The 19,949-nt window shown below is 43.0% G+C and overlaps 1 protein-coding gene across 2 annotated transcripts in view; it reads right to left on the bottom strand.

Annotated features, from left to right (window-relative positions):
• BHLHA15 (basic helix-loop-helix family member a15) overlaps positions 1–15,396 on the bottom strand; it is a 127,917-nt gene extending 112,521 nt beyond the window's left edge. The window contains exon 1 of one of the 2 annotated variants that reach the window (XM_069645649.1): positions 15,122–15,396. The gene's annotated coding sequence lies outside the window, so the exon portion shown is untranslated. Of the gene's footprint in view, positions 1–12,617; positions 12,757–15,121 lie in introns of those variants that run through there. The other variant, XM_069645648.1, reaches the window with a different exon arrangement.
• Positions 15,397–19,949: the final 4,553 nt, after the last annotated feature.

Here is a 19,949-nt window from a genome sequence, read left to right as displayed (position 1 = left end):
CCGACCTGCTGAGGCACCGAAACCGTGTCTTCAAAAAGCCAAATGTCTGCTCAATCACCACACAGGTACGGGTATGTGCACGATTGTAGTCCTCTTTGTGCCTGTTCTGTGGGTTCCGGACAGAGGTAAGGAGCCACCTCTTCAAGGGATAGCCAGCATCACCTGCATGGGTGCAACAATGGATTTGTGTAAGTGATTACATCAAATGGAACCAGTACCTATCACACACAAGTCAACTTTGATTTGTGGGTGACATCCACATATCTCTACATGACATGCATGGAGATAATCAAAGTAACTGCAATGTGGGAAGGTGATCTAGTCCTTGCAAGTGTTCATGCACTGTGCATGCCTACCGCAGTTGTTGCCATGTACTAGGTGATGTTAAGTCACTCGTATCCTTTGGTCCTGTCAACGTTTGAACCAGACTCCTAGTGATCTGCCATTCTAAACTTGATGTCCCCATGCTGCCATGCAGCACTTCTGTTGTGGTGTACGGGTAAGGATCAGTATAATAGCTACTGGTGATCCCTTTGTATGCACTCAAAGTCGCATTTCCATTGTGATGCTGTTCAGCGGACATTTCTATTGTCCATATTGGCAGCATGTTGCTGCATTATGTTGTAGAGGGTACGGTCTGATGATGTGCAGTATGATGGATATGGCATGGTTGCGGTAATGGCTTAATGTCATTGTTGTGCAGCTTACGTCTTGCATGTAGTTTTCATGTGTCAGGTTCAGTCTGGCCTGCCTTTGGGGACAGTGGTGTATTTCTGTATGGGCATTGTATATTCTGTCAGCTGATCTCAACCAATTAGAATATGCACCCCCCCAATCACACCCAGTAAGAGTATGCATCTCTCCCCTCCCAATCACACCCAGTTGGAGTATGCATTTCTCCCCCCCAATCACACCCAGTTGGAGTATGCATCTCCCCCCCCAATCTACTCCCCACATCACACTGCCATGTGCTTGCCATGCTACTCACCGAGTAGCCAGGAACGTTGTCCGGCATGTTGCTCCATGTAGCGTGGTATCATTGAGTTCCGCAGGACCATTGAATCACGGGTTGATATGGGATATTGGGCACAACAATGTGTGATGATCTTGTTAGAGTCACATACCATTTGGACGTTGATGCAGTGGTATTGCTTTCTGTTTCGGTACACTGCCTGCATGGCACGTGGGACCACCAATTCCACATGGGTGCAGTTGAGGGCCCTGATGCAACTTGGGATGCCTGCCAGTGAATGGAAGCCAACTTTGGTGTTGGAGATCTCCTGGGCAGTCCGTGGCAGGGATATGTGTTCACTTGTGTGCTACAGGAGGGCATTGAGCACCTGGTTCAGCGTGTGTGAGAATACTGGTTGTGATATGCCATGCATCTGCCCTACCGTGTGCTGGTAGATGCCTGTGGCCAGGAAGTGGAGCACAGAGACCACCTTCAGTAGAGGGGGCTGGCAGTACGGATGTCTATGAGGCTGGCAATGTCGTTGTGTATCATGTCCACGATGGTGTTGATGGTATCCCGGTCCAGACGGTACAGGGTGTGTATCTGCTCAGGGGTTGGGTTGAATTGACTGGCTCTGATTCTGGGGATTGGTGGCTGCCTCTGTGGTACAATTACCTGCACTGGTGGGGCTTGCTGTGCCTGTCTCGCCCTCCTCCTCCTCCTGCGTCTCATCTGTGCTGCCTGTTGTTGTTGCTTTTGCAGTACAATCATATCCTCCAGCCCCTGTGTGAATGGGTGTGGGAAGGGGTGTGGTGTGCTCCTTTTGTGCTGGCCCAGTCTCCATTGCCTCCACCTGTGGTGATTGTGTGCACCTGTAGCAGTTGGGAATACTGCACACGGCACTTTACGGGTGGTTCGCGATGGCGGTATTTCCGCCATGGCCGGTATGCGCTTTTTGGGCCTGTTTCATACCGCTATTTGCATGTCCGCCTGACTTGTGATGTACTCCTATTTCCACCATTCCGCTATTGCCGCCATGAGGGGTCACGCGCCCGCGAACGTGCCGCTATTAGAGGCACCGTTCTTAGCAGTGCCACTAATAGCAGGTGAGCGAGTCGTAATAGGAGCAGTTAGCGATGCCGGTAATCCTTTACCGGCATCGTTTTTCCCTTACCACCTACCGTGTAATGAGGCCCATTGAGTAATTATGCACCAGTGTGTATGGCCTCTAACTCCTTTTTGAAACCCCAATGCTATCTTGCACAATGTCCTCATCCAGCAGTGCGTAAACTACGTCTCTTGACGGGGACAAATAAATTACCTCTCCGATCTATTTGGCGAACCAGATGGCAACTTCAAAAGAATGCCAGATTCTGTCAGATATGTAAACATCATGCTAATGTAGAATCTGTGAGACGTGTTTTCACGAAATGCCCCAGCCTAGGCCTGCTATATGTGATTACCTTTGGTAATCTGGTATACAATTATGAATCGAATAAAACAACAGAATTATGGACCTACTGCTTGAATACGGACTCTGTAGCTACTGACCTTGCATTGTTCCGTATATGGCAATGTATTGAGCTGCATTTTAAAGATAACTAAGCTGTCAAAAGTGGGTGAAAGGTTGAATCAATTAAGGACTGCATTGAAATTGAGTTGATGGTATAAGCTAATTCTAGTAATGTTTTAGAATACCTGTATTTAACATTAGGTATTGTTTTGTAATTGCATGTTTTTATTTTGTGTAAAGTTTGTAATTAACTATAACACAATAAATAAATAATCTTTCTAGCATGGTAAAAATGTGGTGAAGTATGTACAATGTCAGGGACTAACTAAAAGTGACATATAGTATTATATTACACAGATTTTCTGTAACTGATGTTTGCATATCTGTTATGTTATGTTACTCACACATGTAGCACGTTCACTGAAAGGCAACTTGGCGCAAGGATGAACAAGGTAATATGGGCAGAAAGCAGACAGAAGTACTGTTAACCATCGTCAATTTAGACATTCTGTGAAAAGTCTTCTGAGTGCATATCTATTTTGTATTTTTAGCACTTGATTGATTCACAATATTTTGGGTGCCTACCATCTAAGAACGTGTTATATGTTATTCTAAATGTCTTTATTGAAATACACTGGGAGTTTAATCAATAAAAAAGACTGAAATAGTACAGATGAAGAGCAATGGAACTCATGTACTAACACTTGCTGAATGCAAAAAGTTTGGCTAAGCAAATATAATAACCCAATTTCGTTACACTAGCTACCTGGAGGCAGGTCACATACGCTTTGCACTGGTGCACGTGCATGGTTTCACCGTATTAGTACTAGGGCAAAGTTTGCCCAAGTGCAAAAAACATTGGGTCATATTAGAAAACATTTGCACTGTGACAAGTGCATTTTTTCAAGGTATATCCACTATTGGTAAAAGGTGGTATGGTGCAAAAAAGATGCACGTTCAATGCATTTTCCCATTAGGGCAAAGTCTGCTCTAGTGATAATGCGAAATGGTATTAGTACAAGGGCAAATGTGTCCCTAGTGCTAATACAGTGCAACTTTGCACTTGCACCAGTGCAAAGTTTCTGTAATCTGACCCGTCATGTGTGCCAATCTTGAAATAGAGACCTGTTCAGCAGTCAGTGCTCAAGAAACAGCAGAGTGTAGCATTATGCAATACATCCCTAAAGCAACTGTATCTGCATATCTCTCCTAAACAAATAAAAAGTGTATAAAATGAAACGATGACATTTCTGATAAAGAATGCACCAAACTGTGTAAAAATACTAAAATAGTGTAAGAATTTGTATTTTTTTTTTAAACTCCATTTGTTTTTGTAGATAAATAAATCTATGGGGAGATTTGGGGGGGGGGGCTTCGATTGCATTAGAGCTTGGGGCAAAATCTTTATGAACTGAGGCAACATCCACACCCGCCTCCGATTTTCTTTTTACTAGCCAACTTTTATTAGGCCACCCCCTCCCAGCATTGACTGAAGTCAGTGCTTGCTCACGATGAACTGAATGACTTATGCAGATCAGGACTGAGGACTGTGGACTCCAGCCACCTCCAGGGTTATTGGAGCAAGGCCGCAGGCCTGAGCCCAGCGGAACAATCTGGCGTGAATTGGATAGAACAATGAGTCATTGTACAAAATGGAAGTCGTCCTGATGCCACTAAAGTGAGGGGGTAAGACTGGAAGCACTATTATGGCATTTGGTCTCCCACCCCATGTCAGGTCACACTTGACCGGAACTACGCCACTGTACATGCCTTCGATTCATGAACATTGAGGAAAAACACAGGAATTGAATAAACAGGGTTATTGTTTGGAGGGTGGGGCGTCATAAATGTGCCAAAGGCCTAAGAGGGTTCACATATCTTCCTTGGTCAGTTGGCCAGTGATCTATAAAGGTAATAGGATTAGTGGGCGGGTCAGTTCAGTAGGTGTGTCCTGGTCAGATGCTGGTTGTTGTGTTTCTTTGACTTGTAAAATAAGGAATACATTACATCTGTTATCTGTTTCCCACCACCCAAAATGTATGTGTGAGCCTAGTTTATCCGACAATAGAGAGCGCAGAATTGCATCACTTTTAGAAAAGAGAACATCCAATTATGTAAATTCTAAAATAGAATGCCTCTGTGTATCAATCACAAAATACAGACAGTCCGATGTATCAATCAAATAAACAAGTATTGGCAATGCCAATAGTTTGGGCGTTTACTGATGTTCTTTGCATATTGTTTTTATAGGTACCAGGGTGTAAGGAGGAAGGTGCAAAGTTTTAAAGGGGTATCGCGATAAGGGGCACGGGTGTGCAAGAGATTGAGAAGGACGGAGAATAGAGCAATAGACCAACATGAAATAACTGTAGCTGGGAAATGGAAAGCCAGGAGCCTGACTTGCTTCTTACAAACAGCAACCGATTATTTTCACTATGAAGTGCAAAGCAAGTTTAAAAAGTAGTCAGATTTCGACTGGACTATATGGCAATAAAGCAATGCACAAAGCACTGGCCCAAACTGACATGTGAGCCAGTTTCTTTGGCAAAAGGGGGGGCAGTGTGGAGAGTTGTCTATATAGTAGTTTAGACCAATGTTCGCAACCAAATCCGCTTTCAAAATCTCCATTTGCAACAAATGAATTACCAAAAAAATAAATAAAAGACAACACTTAGCAAATAGAGTTTACCATGAAAAGTAACAAACTGCCATTTGGAATGTGAGCCACTCTGATATTTCAAGTGGTATGTAGCAGTCTAAACCTGACAGTAGTTAACACTTTTTGTCTGCCGTTAAGCATGACAATTGCAATGCAGTATTCTACAGCAAACCCAATATTATGAATCCACTCGGGCTGAAGCTGCCATGTAATTTAACACATTCTACCCATCATGCAGCACTGACGGATTACGGAAATAAATTTGATTAATGTCTTCCTCAGTATGAATGAACTGTGACTTCCAAATTAAACGATATATTGCCTGCCACGACATCCTCAGTAAACATCTACCAATGACTTAAGACATTTGATTTGAGTGTAATTTTCCCTGAATGTTGCTCCTCTAAATGAGTGCTTAATGTATTAAACAAAATGCGACTCATTTTAATCAGCGCTGAATGCCTCATGCCAGCCAATTACAACACAGGACGCTGTATATCAGCAAAACAAAAACCCTGGGCAAAACCCCTTGGTGGCTGCCATAGCCACGTTCCATAATGATGTATTTATATGCCTGTGCCTCCTAAATCTTGTTGGACAGTTACCTAGCATCCATCCAAATTTACTTTGATTCATAAACATGAGACATGAGCTACTGAGTTTGTTTCGATACTTGGGTGTAATGGATCCATTTTCAGGCCATCATATTTCCATTTTAATCTAAACATTGGGAAATCTTTTAAGGAAGAGTGTAAATGTGCGAAATTGCCACTTCGTGTAAACTTTCTCCACGAGCACTCAAGGATGAAAACATTATGAGTGGAGTCCAGACTTACAAAAATAGTCAGCGACCGTACCTCTTGAGTGTGCGTACCGGGGGCACAACTTGCCAGACTTCTTCTCCCCCACCTGCAACTACCTTTCTGGGGGCCAGATAGTAAATGTAGACACGCCACTAACCTGCTGCTGTAATCACAGCACAGTGCCTTTGCTCCCACTTCGCCCGCCACGCACAGCTCCCATTTAGGAAGGCGAAATCTGTGCTCGATCCCGCTCCAACAGTAACAGACAAACAAGAGGGTGGCCGTTGAAAGATCCCTCCGCTGCTCGCGTTTGGCACACTCATTAACGCAGGAATGGCGGAAGCACATGAATAAAAAACAAGGCCAAGCAAACGGGAAAAAAAACAAGGCCCAGCTGGTGTTTCTGGCAATTTCATCGCCAAGCGTCGGCAAATCACCATGCCAACGCCATACACTGCACACAAACTCCCCTTTCTCTTATACAGTACCATACCAATGCTTTAGCGATATGGTGGCTTGTGCCACCAAGCGCCAAAACCAAAAAAGGAGCCTGTCGGTCTATCAATCCTATGAAAACGCCGGACTTAATGCCTTCCTAAAAAAACGTGTACAATGTATAATTAATGACAAAATTCGACACTTTATCAAATATATTTAGAGATATATGTGTGGCAATCTTCAAAAAAATAACCCTTTCAATGTTAAACACCCAAGGAATTTTCATACTTTTGAAATTTTGGTGCACCAGTGCAATCTGCTTTTCCGATAGCAGGCATTAATCCCTAGATATAGAACTCCCCTGTCTTTCAGTCGTAAACGAAGTGTAACATTGATCTTTCCCAAAACAGAGAACACGTCTGCATATCAATCCTAAACTGTAAAATACCTGCATTCTGACAATAGGGAATGTCCATGTATATCAATCCTAAAATAACAAAAACTGCATGTAGGAAACCTACATTGGGAAACACCCATGCATAACCATTATTGAATATTATAATCGCGTTTCCTTGTATATATACGAAAATATTGAAAACTGAATGTATCAGTCCTAAAATAGCTAGCATACCCATATATCAATCGTAAAAGAGATTGCCTCTGTTCATCTGTCTGAAAGTTACTGCGTATAAATGCTAAAATGTGAACTGTTCCTATTTACAATCCTAAAATAAAGAATATTCCTTTATATCAAATGTTTTATTATAAAAAGCCCATCGATCAATCTTAAAATAGAGAATACTCCTGAGTATTAATCATAAAATATACAATACCCTGCTTGTGGCGGCCTTAAAATAGTTAACACTCCGGTCTAAAAATCATACAATGCAGAATGTCCCAATGCGACCTTTAGGTGCATAAATTAACGCCGTATAGATATCTTGAACTGAAGGACTGCACTGCTTATCCATCTTAAAGAAGAACAAAATGGTATGTCAATCCTACAAAGGAGTATACTCCAGTCAACACATGCGAAAGGTGTACACTGAAGTATGAATAATTTATTAGATAACCCCCCAGGACATCACTTTTCAGAAGGTGCCTCACTCACTTCCCAGAGAAAACACAATTCTAATACAGGAAGCCATCTGGTATATCAATCTAAAAATGAAATAATACCTGTCTGTGGTGCCTCAAAAAGTTCAGAACATAAATTCGAAAAGAATCAGGGCAGTCAAACCCTAGAAGAGTATACTCCAACGAGCAGATGGCATGCTCGTGAGTAATACTGTGATCTCTAGTGTCTCAAGGGTAAACAAGAAAAGAAGAAAGGGAATTAGCTCAGTGCTGTTGTTTGTCTGTAAGAGAAATGTTTGACTTCCTATATTGTCTATCGCTATGGACTTACAAGGACAAAAAAGCACAGAGAAAGTTCTATCAGACCCCCCTGCCTGTCCTATAAACTATCCCTAGTCAGTGCTGATGTTCCTCCTTTATATCAGTGGATAGAATAAGAAGATATATACTGGCTGTTGAATTGCTAATTTCCTCACAAGATGGTAACTAAATAATTTACAGCCCAGGTCATTCTATAATTTTGATCAATCTTGGTCTCGACAGGATTACCAGCTTGTTTGGCCTTGCTTCTTTGTAAAATTAGCAAGAGGGACTAATTCTCAAACAGTTTGGTGGCAACAATTACTTTATTAGCTATTACTGTGTGCAAATGTCCCCGAGTTAAAAACTGAACTCTAATTTGTGAGTTAAAACCAACGTGCTGTGAGTGCTATGCCTGAGGGATGGACCGCAAGGTTTCTAGGTCCCATGTGGCTATGGCGTGGTGTGCGGTAGAAATCCTCATGCCGTCTCCACGTATGTGTCGACCGGTTTCAGAGGTCTCAGTAGTTAATGCCACCTTCTTCAGGGCTGCCTTCGTGATTAATTACAAGAACTTTCTGCTTTAAAAAATAAAAAAAAGAACCGGCTACAACTAAGTTGGCCACTATTCATTTCAATCCATTATTTAGTTGTAGAAAAGGAACAAGCTCACATCAAAGTGATTTTAGGAGACTTTCATTCTTACCCTTTAAGAAATAAGAGGGACAGGATCACTAATTATAATGCTCAACTAGCGTCTGATTAGTTTGCATCTCGCAGGTCAATTATGCAACATCAGGTACATACACACATGTGGAGGAGATACTCACATGTCACATTTGTGACTATAATTCAGAATAGCCTTTCAGTTGAATGTGGCGGATCACCCATGTGACTTTGTTGATGGCCACCTAAACGAAGGAAAGAACAGTTGGCTATTGTGCACTAGCGTATTGCTCATGGTGCATCTGGCAGGCATTCTATTTGTACTCCACGATTGTAGTGGGGCATAAATTGGATACTGGCATATGACCCTACGATAGTTCGGACTGCACCCATGCATGGGAATAACCCACTAGTAGTGCACTTCCACTGTGGTGACATCACTGCAGTTGTACTCAACTCTCAGCTCAGCTAGCACTCTCTTTATATGTGGTTTAATTCAATTGGTATTTAGGTCCATACATTGCCATATCAGTTGAATTTCATAATGATGCACAAGTAGTGTGTGCGTATTGGTTTTAGCTCACAAATTATTCCAGGTAATAGGCTTTGGCTCTAAAGGCAAACTCGGTGTGTCTAGTGGGCCCACATGTATCATGCTATATGCCCATCAGTATTACCCTTTGTGTGGAGCTTCACTCGCTTGTATCACCGAGCTAGCACTCCGTGGTTTTAGCTATTCAGAACATGAATCTTGCATGAATCCTACAAGTTCAGTACATGAATATCGAAGACTGTCTTACTGCCAGGCCCTTAATTAAATCACTGGTACTGGGACAAAAAGGTCTGGTAGGGCAAGATAAATTAGTGTGCATTATTGTAAAGATAAACAGGTTACTGATGTCCTTACCCACTGCCCAATGGGTGTTATGGGTCGGAGGTTGCTGGATTAGAGTGCCTTTAAATCTGCATGCGTGTCTGATTTGAACTAGTGACCGAGAACACTTTTCATCCAACAAAGTACCATTGCACAATTGGAATGTGTACTTTTTTGGTATTGGTCAGTTAAGGACGGGGAGAAGACTGCCCAGCAGTTCTCTGGCTCCTAAAATGCCTTATCTATTATGCTTCCTTCCACAGAATTAAAATGGCTTCTTAGCTCCTGCCAAGCAAAATGTTTTGGTCGCCCCTAACCCTACACCTGCACATGTTCAGAAAGGGAGCACCCCTTTTCTCTAAAGCAGTCAAATAAAAAGATTAAAGAAATCACCTTGCACCAAAGTTCAGGTCAGCTCTCTTGCTAGATAGTTTTGATGTCCCTGTCTGCTTGGGCTTCTCCATGCTGCTCCCTTAACTGATGGAGGAAATGGCGGCTTAGTGAAGGATGGCTGTAAAAGGCTGAGTGATGTAAACAACTCCATGAAGAGCCCGGTAGGCATCCCCAAAAGGCTTCCATCAGCAGTCAGAGCTGTCAGGAGCATGACACTGAACTCAGAAGACCTGCAGATTTAGACCACCCTCATTTGAGAATGTCCTCAGACCCGCGCAACTTGTCTTCGGATGCCGGGCATTTATGACGTGAGTAAGTTTCACATTACCCACGTCTTACCACTGCAAGAGCCCAGTTAAGTTCCTAATCACCCACAAGAGCTGGAGGGGGATTCAAAACAATGCATGGCGAGGATAGCCTGCTTGATTGTGCTGAAAAATAGACAAGAGCTGTGGATGCCAGTAATGGACTAGGACTTGTACAGGAGAGGTCCGGCATTACATCGCTTGCCTGGGCATGTACTTACATGTAGAGCTTATTGCTTAACACTGCTAGGTGGCCTGTTTCTAAGTGATCCTGATATAAGCACCTAGGGTTGGTGCGATCTAGCCTCACCCTCTAGCAGAGTGTGTCCAGACCCAATGGCGTTGCTCCTCTTTAGAGCGAGTGTAACCAGTACCAATCGGACTCAATTATTTGCTTCCCTTCCAACTCCACAAGAAGTGACTGACAAACAGATTAGATCATTATTACGGCTAATCGACTTGCGGTCCCCACGCCAACCTCTACAACGTGCCTCTAGTGCACAAACGCCCTTAGGTGACCACAAGGAACGAACAGAACGAGTCTGTTCTACTGCAGAGAATACCCACCAACATGTTCGAATATAAAACACACCTCACTGGTACATTAAGTTTGCTCCACCAAAACCATAGAAAGCGGAATCGTAGGGTTACATGAAAGGTGCTGCGCATCTTAGTTATGAGTAATGGGCCGGCCCCAAATGCATTGGTTCCAAACAACCACAAGAGTTCCAGGTGTGTATTTCATGCAACAGTCATTTAAGTGCATTATTTATGAAATGCTTACTATCTGGTTACTTCCACTAACAAAAAAATAGATCATGTGCGTGGTTTCCAAACTCTTGAAATCGCTTCAAGGTCGGGGTTAATGAAATCGCAAAGCTTGGCAAAATACTCACTAATTATATATAATGAGGCGATGCCCTCACTTTCTAGGGAACTACCCACCCAAATAACTGCTCAGATACTTAAAAGGAGCCACCAAAGTAAAAGGGCATCTGGAAAAAAAGTATTTTTTTTAAGGTAGTAATGCGTGCTCTTAAAAGAAAATCCCTCTGTCCACTGGAAGACAAACAGAAAATAGACCGATAAAACTCAGGCAGTAGGCGGCAAAATTGACCACATTATACTGGCTACCTAACTGGGCAGCTTTTGGGGAGCTGCGCCCCATAGGTTCCGGATGCCTTGCATTCAGCGATTGCCCCCCAGCCCTAACTGGACCCCTCCCATGCCTAGCCCTGACAGAGGCCTGGTTGGTTAAAATATTTTAATTTCGCAAGTGGTTACTCTGTTTCACACATGCCCACTTTTGCCACAAAAGTGCAAGATACAAAAGGATAATATGACATGTCCAGGATCATGATTTGTGTGATGTAAGGAAAGGCGAGATTCACCACTTAGAGCAAATTTCACCGAAAAAATTGCCACAGCTAGCGCAAAGAAACCTCAGCACCAGCTCCCTTCCTAGCCAGTAAAATAGCTCAGCGGGTTGAGCGCTTACTACTGCGATCTGAGCGTGAGCGGCAAGGCCAACTCAGCCTTTCATCCTTCCGAGGTCGATAAATGAGTACCAATTTCGGTTGGGTGAGATTGTATGTAAATATGTGCTCTGTAAAGCGCTTTGAATAAAGGCGCTATATAAATAACACATCATTATCATTAAAAATATTCACTGGGACATGCTGGATACAGCAAATTTCACACAAAAAAATGCCACAGCTAGCGCAAAGAAACCTCAGCACCAGCTCCCTTCCTAAATATATTCACTGGGTCTTGCCTGGTGCTAGGGCGGCACCTGCATATTATTGCTTCCTTTTGGCGCGCGTGCATAATGTGTGTAATGTATAAGTACACACCCATAAAAAACACATATATTGCCAGCAGACCTCGAAAATCGGGTATTCTCTTAACTACAAGCAACAGGAACACTGACACGGAAGCACGCTTTCCAAAAAGAATGCACAAACCAGGGTCACTTATTTGCCACAATAGTCACGAGAAGAGCTATGAAAATGAAGCGATACCTACATCACAAGCTGCTGTTCGCTGCGACAGTTACGCGATTTCGTAACGCTGCAAATTCAGGTGTCACTGTTGCCCAACTCATTTTCACAAACTCGGAAGGATGAACGGCTGAGTTGGCACGATTCGGACATGGCTACCGCCCCACTCACTTGTCTCACAATAGCTTTTGTTTTGCGGGATTTACGTAGCACAAAACAAAAAAAAAACTTTGCCGGGCAAAGGGTATTCTTGTCCTAATTTTCCCGAAGGTTGTTTCGTATTTGTGGAATTTTCAGTGCTGTGCCGTCGGGATAGTTACCTTTTAAATACGTTTTTGGAAAGAGACACTCATGAAATCTCTTCAGATGAAGAACCTTTAATAGCGGTACAAACGCCGAACGTTGGAGAAGTACATGTTGCAATTCCTGGTTTCAAGCCAGCAGGGACCGCTCCGGGCAGAGACACCTGTTGTACGCTACTCCAAAGTTTTGGAGGGTCATAACGGGACACTTGCGACGTCTAAATAAAATGGTGACGCTCTAAACAGAGACAGTCGCTCTAAGAGGCGTGCGTGCCTCAGAACGTGGCGACTTTACGCCTGACCTCGCCCCTTCTCGCGCTGCGCACTTGACCTACCTCGGAGTCTGCAAGGTTCACGTGCCCTGCTTTGTGCCGCACGCGCCGCCGTCGCCGTGTGCCTCGTGCGGTCTCCAGGAGTCCCAGGGCCAGCGCGCGCCGCCGCAGCAGCAGAAGCCTGCGCGAGCTCTGGGAACAGAGCTGCTGGCTGATCCGGCCCAACCGCTGGTACACGTCGCTTTAGTGCAGAGACAGGAGGGGGCGGAGCCTGGCAGCATCCCACTCTAAGCAAAGACACCTCCGGGCGTTTTTGTAAAGCAACGGTCACCCGGTGCAAACATCCCTGACGCTCGCTGTCTGCGCTGGATTTCCACTTTCCTGTTGAGCTGCTTTGGTGCAGCACCTGTTCAACAGACAGAGAGGAAATGCAGGGATTTTAGACACACTACGGCCGAGGACGGGTGCAGAATACCTGCGCACTCTATTGCTTGTCGTGTTATCAAACACGAGGTTTCGTTTCTCTGGCGATCCTCGTCTTTAATCAATACAAATAACTTGTTTTATTTATAAATCTGTTTAGTAACAGCACATCCATGACGACGTCGAAGCAGAGTTTCAACTCTTATCAGCAGTCCACGCTTCAGCTGCGTTTTTTTGTTACAGTACAACTAAAGTATAAATGACACCTCCCCAGCCACTTCCACAGAGTCAAAAGATCCAACACAGGAACAGAAAAAGAAGAGAAGATGATGCGACCCATCAATATAGTACACACTGCTTCTGTCAACATAGTCCAAAGGGCTATCAGATATCTTAGAAGGCCTGAAATCTATTCCATCAAAGGAAATGTATTCTCTCACACAACAGTAGTGTCCAAACGTGTCACCAGATTAGATCACTAAGGGTATCAGCACACCCACATTGCACCCGGGTCTGCTTACCAGTCAATAAAAGTAAAGTTATGTTGTGACCGATCTGGGATCCTACTGGATCGTATATTTGATTGGGAGATCAAATAGGGCCACCTCTGGTGAGTCAGGGGTAGAGATTCCGATTGCCTCCCTAGCAAGCTGGAGTGCAGTTTCCCCCAAATAGTGATTTTTCAGGTAATCTATGACAGTTTTGGCAACAGAGAGGGTACATTCCCAGGTTCATTTTATGGACCTTCACTGGGGTATGGTGCCATCTAAATAAAATCGTATTGTTGATTTCCTTTAGCTGAAGAATCCTAGGGAAGGAAGCCATCCCAACCCAGATCGAACTCCACCATTCCTTGTCAGTCAGCTGCATTCCCATTTCTAGCCCCCAACTCTTGACGTATGGCCATTTCGTCACGTCCGTTTGTAGTCCCCAGCGTAGTCTATACAGATCACTGGTGATCTTAGTATTTTTTCGGGTCAAAACTACCATCTTCCAAATTGTCTTAGTGATCCGGTGAATCCATCCTTAATGTCTGTGCTCAATTGCCCATTGGCGTATTGGAGTGCACCCAAATCTCTCAAGCTCAGATCAAACTGATTCTAACGTGTAGGAAGGAGTTTAATGATGCTTTCAATGAAAAGTTGCCTAAATCTCCAAAAGGTGCGTGCTATCCTTCCTTGCCCAGTCCCCCCAATAGTCAGGGTCTTTCACAGGATTGGGATTCAGTGTAGCAAGAATGATATATGAGATTAATGCAGATATTGTAGTTAACTAATCAATGCGTGATGACCACACTATGTGTCGCCATGTGCTACCACCACTTTGTAGAAGAAGGTCTTTGTCATTCCTTCTGAATTTTGCTGTATTTTAGAATGTCTTGGTCTGCTCATCCCCATGTATCACACAAATCAGGCTTCATCATCGCGGGACAGCCTAGACCATTTGACCGGTTTGGACAATGGAGGAGGACCGGTAGTAAGTGGAACAGAAGCCAAACATTAGAAGGATGATCCGCTCAGTGATAGCCATCCTACTCACCCAAGTATGGCTGGAGAGCACAATCTAATAATATTTTCTTATATCTTGGTGCAGAGAATCTAGATTATCAAATGACCTAGTTACCAATAATTAAGTATCTGACCAAACTATTAACCCATTTAAATGTATCAATTAGGCGAGGTGCAGCAGTTTTTCCCCAAAAGAAATATATCCAGGATCTCTGATTTCACATAATTTATTGGAAACCCAGAAACTGATATTTCTAAGTTACCATAATAGAGCCGGGATGGATTAGCATGGTGCAGAAAGAGAAGCAAGGGGTTGGTAGCAAACAAATTAACATTGTAATCTAATTGCTTTAATTCAACACCTACGGACCCCTTCCCTCTTAAGGAGACTGTCAGGGGCTTCATCACCATAGTGAGTGATGATAGAGGTTGATGATGTCACATTCTGGAGGAACACTGAGTGACCTGGTGGATAGGAAAGGTGCCTCTGTTCCTCTGTCTATGATTTCTTTATAAGGATCATAGGAGGGGGGGGCGTGGCTTGACGCCGACGAAGATGGCGGCGTGACCTGGCAGCTCCGTCTCACTGAAAATAAAATAAGGCATTTCCCATTATTCTTTTCCCCTATCACTTACCTTCTCCTCCCTGCGCTATGGTCCGGACCTCCTCCACGAACCGCTGAACGAAATTCAGCGCAGCTCCACGTTCGCCCGCGCCGGCTCACCGGCTCCAGCCAACAAGCTCCGGGGACCGCCGCAGCCGCCTTCCTGCATCCGCGCACCGTGAAGTAAGTGTCGGCGTCACGTGTTACGTGACGCGCCGGCCGCGGCCTGGTCCGCCCTCCTTCTCTTCCCCGCCACAAAACTGCTGCCTCTGGTGCCGGCGCGCAATAGCTCCATAAATAAAGCATTCCCTGAAGAGAGGAAGAAAAAAAAAAAAAAAAAAAAAAAAAAAAAAATTAAGGATTAGGAAGCCCATTTCAGCTATATAAAAAACAATACGCCACAAGATACAGAAACGATTTAAATTTAACCAATATCTCGGCCATACCCTTCCACACAAAGAAGAAATTGAACATTTTCTTGATCTCTGAGACTTTTGGGACTAGATAAAGAGGGGAAAGGAAAAAAAAAAAAAAAAAAAAAAAACAGCAATAAAGAAACATAGAAAGGAATACTGTTTTATTGCACAGGATCTCCTCCACACGTTGCCACTCATGTGACACAACCCTTTCTATTTGAAGCTCGATTTTGGTTCTAATTGAGAGCACACATAGGTGAACCACGCATTCTATATGCAGGAATATGCATGGAACTGGGCATAACCACAACTCAAAATTGAACTTGACGGTAACTGGATACCCACATTAAATGGAAGCTTCCTACCACTACAAGGCTTATAGCACTCTCAACTCACACCTAAGTTTACGCCTTATTATTCAACAGTGCTTCTATTAACCTCCTCTATCAGGAGTAGTACTACCTTAATAATATGGACGTAATAATTGTAAACTATGGTACATAGAACCCCACGAAGTTACTATTGAAAGACTCTATACATATGTGCTTACCACCACAAGCCCTTCTCAAAAAAGCTTCTATTTGAAACGGAACCTACTATTGCTCTACATGCAACAACTTTCTACAATTCTTTACATTGCATCATCAATACCGCTTACCAAGCTCTTTTCAATTGCCCACATATCTATATCTTGCAGCCAATATAATGGCGGCCAACAAAAAAAACAATACCTCAACTACCAAAGAACCTAATACTCTCACCGCCAACCTCAAGAGACCCAAAAGTGACTCACCTCCTCCGTTGGGCATCTCGGATCCTGCTTTGGAGGCCATTTTGGCAGAGATTAGATCACTCAAACCCTTCATAGAGACCACAAATTTAAAATTACAACAGTTGGACGACAGATGGAAGGGTTTTGAAAATAGAATGGACGAGGTGGAGAAGCGAGTGGGTCTAGTAGAAGATACCACATCTAAAGTAAAGCAACTGGAAAATGCAATAAAAGAACTTCAAAAACACAATGAAGATTTGGAAAATCGCAGTAGACGTAATAACCTCCGCATCTCAGGACTACCAGAGGGATCAGAGGGAACCAATACCATTGTCTTTTTGCAAACATTTTTAGCAAAGCTGCTTCACTTACCCCCTGATCTAACACTTAATATTCAACGTGCGCATAGAGTTGGCCAACTATCTACCTCCACCTCTCCTCGACTTTCGTCCAGAACAATGATCTTTTATCTTCTGGAATACTCCCAACTTCAGCTCATTATATCTGCAGCAAAGGAACATAAATCCCTTATATGGAATGGCTCTAAGATTTTCATTTCACAGGATGTCGCTAAAAGCACGGCACAGCGCAGGAAAGTATTCCTATCCTTTCGCCCAGCCCTGAAACAGCTTAATATACGTTATGGGCTATACCACCCTTGTTCTTTCAAAATCACATATGAAGGCCGTACCAGAATGTTTGAAGAACCAACAGACCTAAAAGCATTTATACGATCCATCAAATCCGATAACATGGACACTACCTCGCCTGCAAGTACCTCCACCTCTTTCGTTACATGAACGTTTTGCTCCCTTTCTCTCCTTCCTATTACAAATGCAATGCCATGACTATCTCCTATATATATGACGTGGGACGGGTGGCCTCGTGACGTCCATCTTCCATCCTGGGTCGCTCTACTTCCCTTTTGACGACTCAGCGGGTGTCACCCTTCCCTACTAATTGAAACTCCCCTAGCCTCCTTTTCCTCCAGTCTGATCAGTGTTCTATTCCATATCTTCAAGCCATTAGGCAACCGTTTATGATCAGACACCCCAACCCTCATCCTATTACCTCATGTGTTTTCCTAATGTGTCCCTTTCTCATTAATTGGTATTCAAAATATTGTTCTTGGGCACTAATTATTTGCATCTATATGGTTCACAAATGCTGTTTCAGACACTGTTCTAGAGCACCTAACATTTGCATGTATAAGGTCTTATATTATCGCTATGCTATCATAACATTTAAACGGTTATTATGATTTTTAAATGTGTAACATGGAATATTAAGGGTTGCAACAATCCCATCAAAAGGTGTAAGGTCATCTCGCATCTTAACAAACTAAACCCCTCCATAGCCTGTATACAGGAAACGCATTTATCTGTCAGAGAAACACTGAAACTGAAGTCCCGTTGGATCAAAGAAATCATTTCCAGTCCTGCTGTTGCTAAAAAAAATGGGGTAGCTATTTTAATCAGCAAGAAACTATCATATAAAGTTCTCGACCAAGGTGCGGACACAGATGGCAGATGGGTTTGGGTTAAACTAAATGTAAACTCTACTGATGTTACCATTCTGAATATTTATGGCCCCACCTGCCCAGATCCCAAGTTTTGGACCACCATCAAACAAATGATACTTCAAAAAAACTTTACAAATTTAATTATGTGTGGGGATATGAATCAAGTCCTTGATCCTTTTCTGGATAGAAAATCTAGCTGCCTGTTCAAAAATAACAAAACACACAAATCCTTTTCAGAATGCTTAGCCGAAACTGGTCTTATTGATACATGGAGAATATCTCACCCTACTCAACTTGACTACACTTTCCACTCTTCCCCACATAATACTCTCTCTCGTCTTGACTATATTTTTTCCACTAAAAACCTTACAGGTACCATTATAGATTCCAAAATAGAAAATATCATTATTTCTGATCATGCCCCTGTTTGTACCTCTTTCAGTCTTTCTGATGTTCGGAAACCGTCATCTCGGTGGAAGCTTAACAATTTTCTTTTACAAGACCCTCAATTCATCCTATCCGTAGAGTCTTTTGTTCAACAATTCTATGCGGATAATCAAGACAGTGACACTTCGGTAGGGAATAATTGGGATGCCTTTAAAGCTGCATTAAGAGGTCACATCATGGCTTACTCTGGAAAAATGAAAGCTCTACGCAAAAAACACTTAGATGACCTTTACTCTCAGCTAACTACAGCCGAACAACACTACTATAGTGTTTCCAACCCTACCAATCTCCGCAAAGTACTGACTTTACGCTACTCAATTAACAAAGAGATCACAAATCTTGCTGCAGGGACAATTCTTAAATACAAAACTAAAATATATCAAACATCCAACAAAGCTGGAAAAGCACTGGCCTCTTACCTAAAAACCAAAAAGGAACAATTTTTCATATCTCACATCAAAGACCCTTCAGGCAATGTGCATCACCATCCCAAAGATATACTAAATTGTTTTAGAGACTTCTACACCAAACTATACACTCCCGAAAACTCCATTCCCCATAATAACATCACATCCTTTTTTGATAACATTAATAGATCCTCCTACCCCCAAGCTGATTTATCCTCTTTAGACTCTGTAATTACTCTCCCAGAGATTTCCAAAGCAATCAAAGGATTGGGTAAAAGCAAGGCTCCAGGCCCTGATGGCCTTTCCACAGAATTCTATGATAGATTAGCTCAATCTCTTATACCCAAGCTTCAAAATCTATTTTCTTACTTTATATCCCAAGAAGCATCCTCAGGTTCCTTCTCAGAAGCCTTGCTTATTCTATTCCCCAAACCCGATAAGGACCCGTCTCTACCAGGTAATTATCGGCCCATCTCTCTAATAAACGTAGAAAGTAAAATCTTTGCAAAAATCTTAGCCAACAGGATCGAATCCTCCCTTCCTTACCTTGTCAAACCTGAACAAGTCGGATATGTTAAAGGGCGCAACATCTCTTCCAATGCCAGACTCCTTCTAAATGCTATCCACTTATCCAGTAAAAATAAAAAAGATAAACAGGGCGCAGCGGTTATAGCACTAGATGCAGAAAAAGCCTTTGACCGAGTCAGCTGGGACTTCATGTTTCAATCCCTCCGCTGGCACGGTTGCAGTGACAAGTTCATCTCTCTAGTCAGTTTACTTTACTCATCCCCAAAATCTTCAATATGTATTAATGGTCTTACCTCCCCATTTTTTTCCCTCAGCAGAGGTACTAGACAAGGTTGCCCCCTCTCACCTATTCTATACATCCTCTCCTTAGAACCGTTACTAGAATTAATCAGATCCAATAAAAATATTCCAGGTATAGCAAGTGGCACATCCCATATTAAAATAGCTGCTTACGCTGATGACATCCTTATTCTCATCAAAAACCCCAAAATACACCTCCCATATTTACTTGAAGTACTATCCCAATTTAGTTCAGTTTCAGGGTACAAACTTAACAAAGATAAGTCAGAAATTATGCCCCTCAATCCCTACTGCTTTAAACATGACATAGACCCCTTTGGTTTTAAATGGTGCAGTTCCTCTATTAAATACTTAGGCCTTAGATTTGCTCCTACCATCCAAGACACCATCAAACAGAACACTCAATCATTACTAAATAGACTTAAGGAATTAACATCCAGATGGTCCCCCTTGTATCTGTCTTGGTG

The sequence above is a fragment of the Ambystoma mexicanum genome, chromosome 2p (assembly GCF_040938575.1).
Source record: "Ambystoma mexicanum isolate Mex_15411 chromosome 2p, UKY_AmexF1_1, whole genome shotgun sequence".
Taxonomy (NCBI): domain Eukaryota; kingdom Metazoa; phylum Chordata; class Amphibia; order Caudata; family Ambystomatidae; genus Ambystoma; species Ambystoma mexicanum.
This window is presented reverse-complemented; position numbering and strand designations above follow the sequence as displayed.